The 14,352-nt window shown below is 33.0% G+C and overlaps 1 long non-coding RNA gene across 1 annotated transcript; it reads right to left on the bottom strand.

The window, feature by feature from the left end:
* Window positions 1-12,839: 12,839 nt before the first annotated feature.
* Window positions 12,840-13,260, bottom strand: LOC106303085. The gene is made up of 3 exons (XR_001262469.1): window positions 13,190-13,260; window positions 12,990-13,062; window positions 12,840-12,901 (listed from the first exon to the last, which is right to left on the bottom strand). It is a non-coding gene; the product is annotated as an uncharacterized LOC106303085 (long non-coding RNA).
* Window positions 13,261-14,352: the final 1,092 nt, after the last annotated feature.

Raw genomic sequence — 14,352 nt, 5'->3', positions numbered from 1 at the left:
TCGGAATATACCGAGGGACATGTTCCTCGGAATATTAGTCAACTTTTTTGTCGGAACTTCCGATGAAAATTCCGAGGAACATTTCGTCAGAACTTCCGAGGATTGGACCATCGGAAAATCCATCGAAATATCCCGAGGAAGCTCTCCCTCGGTATATTCCGAGGAGCTTTCCGACGAACAGGTGGTCCTCGGAATTTCCTCGGAAATTTGTTTCCTCGGAATTCCGTCGGAAAATTCCGAGGGATTTCCGAGGAAAAATGAATTTACGAGGAGTTATTTCCGAGGAGTTATTTTCGACGACATACTGATGATTTTTTCCCTCAGTATGTCGCTGTTTTCTTGTAGTGCTAGAAGTGGATCAATTGAAATCGAAGCTCTGATTCAGCTGGACCTGGTGAGGCATCGCTGAAGTAAAAAACTGAGATTTTCCGGTCGATTTCATGGCCATGAATGTAGCTGTTTCAGTATGTTTAGATTTTGTGTGGAGTTAAGGAGTAGACGCAACGATTTATATAGGAGGAGGATGAATGGGAAGTGGAACGAAACAATCAAGAGGAGCTTAAAGACCTTCATTGATTGATCAGTAATGTCTGAAGGCTACGTTTAGTTCAGAGAGGGAACAGATGAGGGAGAAGAAGTGGAGCAGTCGGGGGAGGGAGATATCGACTCTCAATAGACAGACGAAAAAAGGGGTTAGCAAGGTGGGTTTGTTATGGGTCGAATTAAAATGTTAAGACCGACTAAGACAGAGAAACGAAACCCAGTTTGATCAGTCAAAACAGCAGTACTGATGTGGCGAATGAAAGCTTTCTGATTTGTCGATTTTTATAGATGACGTGGACAGCTTCTTTATTGAGTATATCCAACTTTTAGTATTGTAATATTACAAAAGCTGCATACTCCGGATTTTAAGCCAGTTTTTTAATAGAAAAAAATTCAGAGATTTGCGTGGATGGAAAACGAAAAAGTAATAGATAAATATTTGCCATTTCTACCAACGAGATAACAGTTTCCATTTTATTAAATTGTATATATATATATATATAGAAAATACGTGTACGTTGCATTGTTACACCATGCATAGTAATTTGGTTAACTAAAGCCTCTAACGTGGATTCATCTTTGTATCTTATCTAAAGCTTTTTGGATTTGTGTTTTTGTGTAAGTTCGAGGGTCTTAATCATAAGGTGCCTTTATTTTCCTTTTTCATTTGTCTTTCTCTCTCTTTTTTGGCAAATTTTTGTCGTTTTACAAACATCTCATCTTAAATTGCACCTCAACTCACCATCTAATCGAGCCATTAGTTCATTAAAAGTTATAGTTACAATGTTTTATCACTATCGAAATTTATGCAATAAGTAAACTCTAAAGATGTATATGGCTGTTGCTTAATCATTGTTGCATCAGATATTCAGATGTGCTGATTATAATTATTACTAGCTAGTAGCACTTTGTTTGACTAAATCATATAGGTTTTAATTATATTAGAAAGAGATACCATAAGTAACTTATAGATAAAATGTTGTCCTTGGATGTGTGTTTATTATTTTCAACGTATTAAGGGAACATAAAAAGTGCTAACTGAAGTGTAAATTATGATGATATATATTAAAAACGTTATCAGATTCTAATTAATGCTTGTTATATTACTACTTATAGTTCCTGCAAGGCATCAAAACAATGACTAACTGAAAATATATTTAGTTGAATATCGACTGGAATTACACTAAGCCTAAAAACGTTAAATCAGTGAAAGATTGTACATACGACGTTAGTGAAAGATCGATTTGTGTAGCAATGGAAAGAAAAAGATCAAAGCGACAGTGTGAATCTTTACACAAAGCAGCCACTTACTCCACTGATTTAACATCTATACAAGAACCTCATGCTCCATTATAACCTACTATCGAATCAATACGACGACCATGAATGATTAGATATTATATTATCTTCATTCAGACGCGGTTATTTCACTCTGTTAAGAAATTGCTGTGATTAATAATAATGTTAGTGACCTTTGCCGCAACAGTAAAAGGTCGGTTATACCAATGACACTCCCGGTTGTTTTGGGGAAATTATATCAAATTTAGGAAAATTGTTTTGATCCTCGATGCAAATATACATATATATATATATATATATAGGGTTACTGTGAGTATACATTTGATCGGAGGGTGTAATTTTTAAAGATTTCAAATACTGTAATCATGAGACACTCCCGGTTGTTTTGAAAAAAAATAGATTTATTTTTGGGTTCACCTCCTGTGATGAACCTTTAGGTTCACCAACCAACATGATATCGTTATTTCATTTTTGATATCTTTTAGAAAAAGAAACAAAATATTGTCAAGTTATATTATGTTTTTAAAATAAAAAGGTAAAAATAAAAATAAAAATAATAATAGTTACAAATTTTTTTTTTTAATATATTTTTTAGGGTCGTCATCAAAACACTAAACCCTAAATCCTAAACCAGAAATTCTTTGGTAAACCCTAAATCCTACGCTCTAAATAAAAAACATTAAACATTAAAACACTAAACCCTAAACCCTAAATCTTAAACCCTAAACCCTTGAGTGTTTTAGTGTTTTAGATTTAGAATTTATGATTTATCCAAGGGTTTAGGGTTTACCCAAGGGCTTAGAGCTTACCCAAGTATTTATGGTTTACCCAAAGGTTTAGGATTTAGAGTTTAGTGTTTTGCTGATGACGCTAAAAATATTTTTTTATAACTATTACTATTTTTTATTTTTTTACCATTTTATTTTAAAAAACATAATATAACTTAACAATTTTTTTTTTTTCAAATATCGAATATGAAATAACAAGATCATTGGTGAACCTAGAAGTTCACCATAAGAGGTGAATCCAATAATAAGTCAAAAAATTATATCAAATTAGGAAAATTGTTTTGATCCTTGATGCAAATATAAATATAGGGTTAGTGTGAGTATACATTTGATCGAAGGGTATAATTTTTTTATAAGATTTCAAATACTGTAATCATGAGATTCATTAAAATTTTCTTTGACAAATATATGGTAGACATTTTAGAAAGTGCTTGGTATTGGAAAATTGACTTTGTCAATCAGAGTCGACGTTTATAAGTCGTAAGCCTCAATGATGTAGGTTTACATATATGCTCCATTTGTATATGCATATTGCATTATTGCGTTCCACTATTTATGAAGATATACCACATGATGATGCTTATTCACATTATTCTATTTGCCGAAATCTGTAAATACCAAATGTAATATATATCATGGCCATTGGCACATATAGGGTTTGTTCGATTTGGTTAGGTTTGATGAGTAGCTGACCAGAAACGGATATTGATATGGAATGGAAACCGGTTGACCTCAGATAGTTTCTACTCTCTAGACTCCAGTTACTGGAAAGTCAATGAAGAAAGCGGCCTACTGGCTACTGCCGTACTGCGTAGTGCGTACAATCTCTTGTAAAGCCATCTTTCGAAATTGTTGAAGCACTTACTATAGTGATTTGATTAAAATTTTATTAATGTTATTATACCAGAAGGTCTAAGTTTAGAGTATCAAAATATGAATTGTCATTAATTATATAAATTAATAATAATAATTTACATAAGATCTTTAATACGATGGAAGTCCCATTAGTCCAGTGATTTGACTAAGAGTTCATTAATGTTTCTACACCAAGAGGTTTGGGGTTCAAACTCCAGAAAACACAAATTATGCAGATTATGGAGAAAAATGGTTACAAGAGGTATTCATCATGGTGCAAGAGCGTATCATCGAACATGGATCTCATAAGGCGGCTCAGAGTGATGCAGTCAGACATGCATTCTCATATGATGGCAGAATTGTCGGCCGTAGAATCGTCTATATAATATTTCTTATCGTTGTAATAACATAATTAATCAGACGTTAAAAAAAAAATCTTTGGTATAGTTAGAACCATCAAGATTAGATTTTTATATGATGGTTAATTGTAGTGCACGTATATTTTTTTTTTGAAACTAGTGCACGTAGAATTTCATATTAATCTTAACAAAGTAGGTAAATTTGTTAGTAGATTTGTCTTATAATATTTTTTTTGTGATCTGTTATAGTATAAACTTGCAGTAGAAGCAATGTTTCAGAATCAAGGGGCTAATAGATAATTGTTACAAAAAGAAGAGTTAATAGAGAATTTGTCGAAAAACTTTCTTTTTCTAAATTAAAACGCTCTCTTCCATCTCTAAAAGCGTATAGAGCACAAACCCTAATTCAGCCGCTTTGGGTGGCCAGAACTCCACTTCCAGCTCTGGTCGCCACCCCCTCCTTTTCGATTTGGCTCTCTCCGTCTCACCCCTCTCGATCCCGCCCTCCGTGATTCCTTTCTCTACACTCTAGGCCCTCTCACCACCGCGGTTCAGATCTGGTGTGTTTGGCTCGGAGCGTCGGAAAATCAAGGTGTTCGGTTTGTTGAGGGTTTTTTTTGGTCGGGCTCGGGGGCTGAGGTTTTCGATCTAGTGTCAGATCTGACCATTGGAAGTGGATCTCCTCCCTTCTCCTCTACCTCACCTTCTCGGTGCGGGGGAGCTAGCTCTCTCGATCTGCATTCGCGACTGAGCTCTTCAGACGGTGAAGGTTCGGTGTTCTTGTGCATGTTCTTTGGTCACGGCGGCGCATGTCTTAAGGTAAGTCAGTCAAGCTCTTGACTGGTCTCTTCAGTTGCTTTGGTTCTGATCTGAGAAGTTCTGCTGCGGGTTCTCCGCTGTGGACGCGTAAAAGGAGGTCTGTTGCTGGTCTTGTCAACCACGATTCTCCTTCTATGTGGCTTGCGCGTTGAGACGATTAGCTTCAGGGGCATGATTTAGGGCTGTCTTCTGTCCTTCTTTTACTGGCGGTGCGTGTCTTCTCTAATTTCTTGGTGTTGGTCTGTGGTGTGTGGCTAGCCGTGGAGGCCTTTCTTTCCGAATAATTGCTCGGTTTGGTCGGAGCGGGTGTGTTTGGTCTCTGCCGGTGTTGTCTGCTCGTGTGTGTGGGTGCTTAGGTAGCCTTCCGCAAGCTGTTCTCGATGGAGTCGAATCATAAAGAGTGGATCATCGGGGAGGCCAAAATTACCGGATTTTAGCTCTCGGTTTAATTTTGTGATAACATCAGAAAACTTATATGACTGTCAATCCTGTTCATCATCTTCAAATAAAGTATTTTCTACAGTAGCACCATGAATTCCCACGTGTACGTAAATATAAGAGAGTGAGAAAATGCACTTTTCCATCTATATAAAGAGAAAGTTTTGGTGCTACTCTCTTTGCGGCAAGCTGTTAGTGCAATCCTGGTCAAGACCTCTGGACGGCTTATCGGTTTGTAGTGTCGCTCTCCAATAAATTTGGGTGTGTTTAGTTTTGTTTTCTGTTGATCTGCTTCTTGTTCTCTGTGTTTCTGTCAAAAAGCTTCCGGTAATAATAACTTTACATTTTTACCAAAAAGAAATTTGTCACGTATTAATTGATGTCTCGTGACAAACCTTATTCGAAGCAATTTCAAGTTTAATATAAGGAGATGGATCGAAGCCCATTCACTAGTCTGGTATTATATATGATATATAGCCCATTTAAGCGATTCTCTCTACGGCCCAGTAATGGATTCGACCGCATTTGACCATTCAAAAAACTTTAGGGTTTGCTAAAACAACTCGAAGTTGACCCAAAACAAAGACAGTATAAAAACAACGAAAGAGGTGTTCAGAAAAAAAAAAACAACGAAAGAAGGTTACCGCAACTACAACCTAATAATTCGAGAAAATTAACAAACCTAACAAATAACATGATCGTTGACAAAAAAAAAAAAAACATCGTTATCGTTCTTACGGCAACTAACCAAAACAAACAAAATAGTAAGGAATCAAAGAGACGTATTAAAAGAATTATGGAGAAAAGTTCGCAAAAAAAAAATTATTAAGAAACATACACTTATAAACATATATATATATATATATATGACGACTAAGAGAAACTCATAAACTCCATGAAACAAAATTTATACTCTGCAACTAGAATAAGAATGTAGGTAAAATAAAAAAGTACTAGAATAAGAATGTAAAGCCCGTTTTCAAAAAGAAACTAGAATAAGAATTAATGTAACGATACAGAAATGAGAAATCTATCTAACTAAAGAGAACATGTAATCAGTTCAAAAAAAAAAAAAAAAAGAGAACATGTAGACACTTGGTTTTTTTCTCTACGGGCCTAAGGCAAAATATGGACACTGATTAAGGGTCCTTTATTCTAATCGCGTTATTAAAAACGAATAGATAGATTAACTGTTATCACTAATTATTAATACAAGTTGTCACTGCTCTTCTCAATGATTTAAGCTCTCTTTTAAGGCCTCCATGATTTAACTCCATATGTAATCATGCTAAGTTTATTCTAATACTAGTGGTTTGTCCGCACTTCGCGCGAAAATTTAGTTTCAAATTATATTTTATTTATCATTTATTTTCATGATTTGATTATTTTGTATAAAATAATATTTATTTGATCCCTTTTTATCTTACTTTTATAGTTTTTCGGTTGATTTTGTTTTTAATAATATTCAGCTTCCTTTTAGTTGAGGGTAACTAATTTTCATAATTAACAATGTTTCAGTGAAGATATTCTCATTTAATGGTATATATTTTTATCGATTTGTTTTAATCTAGACCACAGTTGAGATAATTTTATTTATATTATTTTTGTACTTTTCCGATCATTTATATTGTATCTCTTGTTTTCACTATATATATATATATTAATATCCATATTAGTATTTGATTTATGCTTGAAGATTTTTTAGAACTGGAGAAATATGGGTTTTTATTTTACAAATTTATTTAAATGCAATTGCTTTAAATCTGTTGTGTATATTGCGTCTCACTTGTCCTTTATGTCTGCAGTAGGGCTGGGTATAATATTCATATCCGAAATATTTACCCGAACCAACCCGAAAATAGGGTATCAGTTGGATCATGCCTGAACATCTGAATGTGACCATTTTTCAAAAATCCAAAAAATCAAAACCAAACCCGACCCGTACGGAAAACTAAATGAGTATCCAAACATGTCCAAACATAAATATATATATAATATTATTTTAAATCATATTTATAATAGTATAAATACTTAAAATTAAAATTATAAATCAAATATATTAGTTATTTTAGGTATTCATAGATAAAAATAGATGTTTAGAATTAAAAAAAAATACTCAAATAACATTATGTATATAGTTACTTTCAAACAAAATATAACCAATTCGAACTATATAAATTGAGTATTTTTAGGTTTTAAGTTATTTTATATTAGTTTGAGTAATTTGGATATAAAATACCCGAGTTGAATCGAATAGTTTGGTTATTTCAGATAAAATTCGAACCCACATGTATCTGGGAGGATCCGACTTGAACGTGATTATTTTTGTAATATCCGAATGAGACCAATTTTTTTAATCCAAAAAATTCTATCCGAAGGAATACCCAAATGTCCAAGGCCTGGTCTGCAGTGTCATCATTGGTTTGTAAGGTTGGTTGGACAATGGTTGAACCCTCTTGAATGTTACCATCAATAATACAGAAGACCCTGACTATCAACGGGGAGAATATATTCTACATATGGATTTTGTTTCAATCCCTTGGAAATTAAACTTATAATTCTAAGTTAATATTATAATTTAAATTCATAAGATGATGGGACTTATGAAAACAAATGATGAAAAATATTGTTTTGATTGGTAAGGTTTTCTTGTTCTATAGTTTTTTTTTATAAGTGTTGGTTTTCAATAATATTTTAATGTAATTTTTTGCTTGATGTGTATTTAGCGGTCTAGTTTCCTCTTATCAACACAAAACATAAATATTCATATGCTAATAATTTTCATGATAATTATTTTAATTTTTTCAGTTCAAAGTTTATATTACAATCTTAAAATTTTAGAAGAGATTAATTATTTTCAAAAATTTATAGATTATTTTGTGTATAGCTAACTCATAAAAATTTGTTGTACATATATCAATATTTTAATGTTAAGTTTTAAGCTTCTGGTTATCATAAATTGAGATTATATGTGTTGATGGTTCATTTTAAAGCATCAAAATTTCACTGAACAATATAACATTTGTTATAATAATTTGATCATATAAATTTGTTCCTTAAATGTTAAAATTTGCTAATCGTTCTATTAAATTTGGTAGTGTAAGACTACATATATATCACTTTAGGAAGTAGATACAATACATACATTAAAGGAGTTTTAGTGGTGAAATTTATTTTTATCATTATTTTTTTTAAAACTTTTTCAGTAATACAAAATATGTGATATATTTGGACCTTTTATAAATTACTAAAATGCTTTTAAATGTATTTACCACTTCTTTTTTTCATAAACTTTTTTCAGACTTTGGTGGTGTTTCCTTTGAGATCATTTTTTATATTGGAATCCGCAGGTTATTACTCGCTTTGGATCCTTGCTTCCAACCATCTACACTGTTGCGATGTTGAGAACAATGCTTCTCTTTCACCTAATGATATGATGAGTTTACTATTTTGCTGTAGGTCTTTCTACGGTCAAGGTTTGGTGACTTGGGCCAAGTCAGAGAAACTGTGATGAAGCAACCCTAAGGATGTACAAAACAAAGTTGTCATACACAAACTAAGTGAAATAGTTTCATTTGACACCTTTTTAATGGAAGTTTCAGTGGAGAAGTGTGTTAGTAGAAATTTGGAAATGGAGTAGCTTTGTCATGTGTTAATATAATTAAGAGAAGATGTTAAAAACTAATCTGCGAAAAAAAATGTCATGTGCCTAAAAACCCTTTTAATAATGATCCTTTTCTTCCGAGATCACGTATGAGCTTTCATCTGCAACCTCCTGATGCTCTCTACAGTTTTAATTGCTGCTATATGGATTCTTGAAGAGAGAATTGGCTTCAATTTCAGACGACATTTTCTCTATTAATTTATTCATTAGCATCTCCACCACTTCAGACATTGTTGGTCTCTTCTCCGGCTCCATCTGAGCATATTTTAGTCCCAGCAAGAAAAACTTCTCAGCTTCTCTTCCACGTTCTCTACTCTCAGTCTCTGATCAACAATTTTCACAAAACTTTCTTTCGAATCTCGACTTCAACAACGAAATCTATATCTTCTCTGTTTCTCCATGCCTTGAGTCTCCTGACTGCAACCTGCAAGAACACAAATGATCAGCAGAAGACCGAATAGGCGAGCAGAATGTTTCACCTCACAAGATGAGGTTAAAAATAAGAAGCACGTTCTACATAACAGTTTAAGTTAAAGAGAAGAAACGTTTACGATGAAAATACTTGTGAACCATCGGAGAGCTGACATGAAACTTTACATGAAAACCATTAGAGAAGGAAAGACATGAAGACTGAAGCACAAATAGACTCCAAAAGTGATATAAAAATTTTAAACACTAATCAGGAGGAACACCATAACATATTTAGCCGATAACACTTTTTGCAGTAACCAAACAAATGAAATATTAGACAAATCGATAAACGAAAGAGGGACATTTTAAAAATAATCGGAGTCAATGAATTAAGAAGATAAGCAGATACATAACCATCAAATCCTTTTCCACAACAGCTAGTAAAAAGGATATTCGACTGTTACAGTAATCAGAATTAGAAGAAGCGAAGGAAAAGTTACGACTATTACATGTTAATGATCGCGGAGACTGCTTGACAAGAATAAACAATAACTTTACACAATCGGTTTTGTGATAAACGTTTGTTTTAATAAGAAAGGGATGAGGTCGTGGGAGTTACCTTCTTGTCAAGGATGAGGTTGGAGCTGTTGTGTTACAGAGTTTAATCTTTCAGAAATCTGACGGAGATGTTCATCGCATCAAACGGACTCATTTATAGATGGAGCTTCAAGCCGGTACCTGCACCGATGATGAGACTGAATAAATGAGACGGAGTGTGAGGGGAGGTGGAGTGTAGTTTTAATGATTGGATTAATGGTGGAGTTACATAGAAGGGAAAACGTTACAATTCTTTTTAATGGGAACCTTGGAAATCTGAATGTTTACAGCGCCGAACAGTAACTTGAGCATGAGATAACCCTAAAAGACATATCGGGGTGAGATTTTCGTATAATCATGGGCCCAAATAAAATCAAACGAAACAAAGAGGACAAAAAAATCAAACATAAAAAAAGAACCATGGAACAGAGACACGTGGCGAGTTTTGGAGCATGGAGGGATGATGTGGATGCACGAGGAGCCTTTCTGAGCAACTTTATTATTATTATTATTATATTATTATATATACTAGGGGTTAACCCGCCCGTAGGGCGGATATATAAATGAATATAAAATATATAAATATCTTAAATTTAAAAGAGAATTTTCAACATAAGTGTACTCTTATAACTTTAAATTATACAATTTATATATTTTTTTAGATATCATAAGTATATCTTATATTTTTTTAAAAAATTATGAAAACATAGTTATTTTAATATTTTTCTATTTTAACTATGATAGTAAGTAGAAGATTATTTTTAAACTGCAAGCATTAGGTTAAAATTCAAAATTTTAAGATTTTGTATGTCATTGAATTTATTGATATTTTACTTTTCTTGTTTTATTTTTATATTATTTATTTAAAAATTTGAAAAAAAAATATTTACCGCGATTAAAAATATATTGGGTTGGTTAGACATTATGAAAATCTAATATCAATCTTTCCTATTTATAAAAATAAGCATTATTTTATTTTAATATGTATGTGATAGTATAGTGTTCAGATTTTAAATTTACTAACACAGTAAATACTGGATGAACATGTAGTAAATCATTTTAAAAAATTGATACAAAAAATAAAAAGCAATTATTTGATGATTTAATACTTCGAAATTTGTTCATAGTTAAAATAAATGATTTTAAACATAATAGTTGGATTAATCAATTTGAAATTGTTTTGTTAGTTACACTGAAGTGATATAATACTAATTTATAATTGATTTACTTTACTTATTCTAATAGCCAACTTTTTTATAATTTTAATATATATAAAGATCATTGTACTTGAGTTTAAATTTTCAAGAAAACATAAAGCTAAAGAGTCATCAACTTCATAGTTATTTTTCTCTTCTTTTTTGACTTTAAAGTGTTGGAAGTGTGAGAGGTGAGAAAATGTAATGCATGTATGAATTATAAAATGCATGGCATACCTGAGTACATTTGTTCATGTTTCTTTTGGATAACGAAAAAAATACATATGCAATACAAAATATACGCTTATCCTTTATTCTATAATTTTGGCAAACTAAGCTTTGTTATTTGATGTTTGACAGACTAATTAATCGCATGAACAGTAAAATTGATTTTAATTGATATATATATGTAGTATGGAACATGCAAAAAACTTCAAAACGCAAAAATTGAACTATAACAATAACTCAACCCCTTCACATGTCATGTGGCTCGACTCTTGCTTAGTACCTCACTACTTTCCATACTCATGGCCATCTAGAAATCTCACTCTGATTCTCTGATAACATCATTAAGTTGTCCACTATAGCCTTCATCTTGGACCGTTCTTAAGCGTTCTTTTTTGAAACAAAGACCAGCAAGTCTAGCCAAACTCCAAGCTCTTTGAAAAAAATCCATGCTCTTGCAGCTGCATAGTTATTGCGGAGCCATTAATCGATCATGCTGAAGCGTTGACTATTAGAAGTATACTCTTTTGCGTACCTAATCCAATAGTCTTAGTTTCTGTTTCTCTCATTGGTTTGAGCGGCGGGTTATGATCTGGTTGAGCACAATACCGAAGTTTTAGAGATCCCTCTTTAACAGAACATGGCATGTTTGCACGTATTTAGGAGCTGTATAGCCATGTGTTCCAAATTTATATATTTTCAATGGAAATAAATGTGAAGAAGAAGAAATATTAAACGATTCATCATCTTTTTTTTGGAACACTTCATCATCTAAAACTATGTACAACATAATAAACCTAACTAAATACATACCACTATAACTAATGGCACAATTAACTCAAGAAGGTAAGTATTAAAGACTTACTGCAGCTGTGACGTGAGTATTGTCTCCCTGAGATCCTTCTCTTGCTAGCCCAAGGTCCGACATTTTCTGAAAATAATCATTTAACAGCAAGTTAGAGGATTTGAATATCACCTTTCCAACCAAATATACTACGCACTGTCATCCACTGGATAACATATTAACCAAACGTTGACAGTTTCAGAATCCACCATACATTTTTCTACCCAAGAGATCGCAACACAGTTCCCAAAGCACAAACCTGCTTGATCACAAAGGAAGAAAAATATTTAATTGTTATTTGTTAATATCTTCACATTGCCTTGCGAAGAAAAACTTCTGTACATGCTAAACAACCTTGGGGTTAGATGAAATAAAGACTGCTAGGCACAATCAAAGCTACTGACTGAAATATCCTTGTGGGTTCACTTTGGGGAGTATCACTGAAACAAAATACATTTATATATAAGATCATAACCTCTAAGGACTTCCTCTGAAAAAATGTAACCAGATCAAAATGTAAGTTGGTATCTGAGATGCCAATATGAGGAGATAAATGATATTATACATGCGAAAAAACAATCTGACGGCATGTTTTCACTGGGTTATTTATAGTTAATCTACTGTTCGAGGATGATATATCTATGCTTCCATTTAACCAAGAATACTAAATAAGATATCTGGTTTTCTCGTATTTAATATATAGGACACTGTTGTCGCTGTGTGTGAAGCGTAAATCCTACCAAACGTTCAAAAAGATTCAATACCTGCAATTCACACCAAAATGTGGGTGGTTGGTGCTACACTTTCCTGCCATGGTTCTAGGTCTCCATAGTTGACAGAGTCGATGCAGGTCCTATTTGTTCCTGTAGTATTTATTGAGTAACTCAGTGAATTAGTGTATTAATTTGGGTGTCATTAACTGATTGAGATTTTAAAACTCTTCGGACGTACCAGGTTGAATATCTCCTTCTAGATAATTTTAGCCTGAAGTTATGATTGCTCCTTGTGAATATGTTTAGGCAATCTGCGTAAATGGAACCTGGGATGAGGGTGGACTGTTTGAGAAAGTGAAATCGATATGAATGTACGGCTACTGAATTTAAAGATGGTCAAAATGGAAATCAGAGACAAAGGATTTTAGCTTCAGTTACCTTTTCAATCATGAGTACCAATGTCCACTCCCATGACCTCACTTCCTTTCTTCACATTACGGGCGCCTCCCAAAGGCGAAGAAGACGCGCAACTATGATCTTAGCACAACACCAGATTTCAAGTCGGAGAAGAGTAGGGTAGCCATTGTTGAGCATGAGTTTAACAGCGAGATTAAGAAATGAGGTGAAGAGACGGATGTGTTGCATTGAAGACGACGGTTCTATTTATAGGAGTTGATTATCAAAATATCCACAGAAAACGGGGAGGAGGAATTGAATGAGAAGTAGTGGGAGGGTTGGTTTGATAATCGTTAATGAGTATCTTAATAAAGTCCCTTGATTGATGCTCCGTTACGAAGGCAATTTACAGAGTCGTGTAAATTAGGTTTACAGTGACGTTTGCCACGGTGAAAAATTGATGGTAAGAATAGAAGGCAGGTAATGGGCCAAGACAATAATATCGATGGTTTATTACTAACGGGCCAATAAAATGTCCAAATATTATAGCTCTCGTAGAAGGGACGAAATGAAACAAAACGAAAGCGACAACACTTTCTAAGTGGGAGACACGTGGCATGATTTGCCCCTCCTTCCTTGATGACGTGGACGCAGGAGGAGAGAGGCAACTCAACTTTACAGTATAAGATTACTAGGATAAGACCTGCGTCTTGCGCAGGGTGAGTTTATTTGTATATATTATCGATAGTTTCTTTTATATATTTGATCATTTTATTTATATATATAAAATATTTTGTGTTGTTATTATATAATTTCTTTCCGATGGATCGGATCAATTTTTATTAAAAATAATGGAACAAAACTATAATTAATACATCATGGGTTGATCGGATTGGACATTAAACAAATTATGACAAAAAAATCTTATTATTCCATCGAACACATTCTTGAAAAAAATGAACAATATTATTTTCACAGTTGAGTTATTTTGACTTTTATCCTTCATATGGTTCTGAAAGTTTTCAAATCAACCATCGAATTGATACATGTCATTTTAATGTTTTTAGTCGTATACTTAAGGAAAACTTACATTTTTGTAATTTAAAGTCGTTTTAAAAAATTCAAAATATAATATCTAAGAAAAAATCTAACATATAAGAAAAATCTAACATATAAGGTGTCCTCATTTTTGTATTTTAAAGTCG

The sequence above is a fragment of the Brassica oleracea genome, chromosome C1, assembly GCF_000695525.1.
Source record: "Brassica oleracea var. oleracea cultivar TO1000 chromosome C1, BOL, whole genome shotgun sequence".
Classification (NCBI taxonomy): domain Eukaryota; kingdom Viridiplantae; phylum Streptophyta; class Magnoliopsida; order Brassicales; family Brassicaceae; genus Brassica; species Brassica oleracea.
The sequence above is the reverse complement of the archived record's forward strand: the minus strand, read 5'-3'. Positions and strand labels throughout refer to the sequence as shown.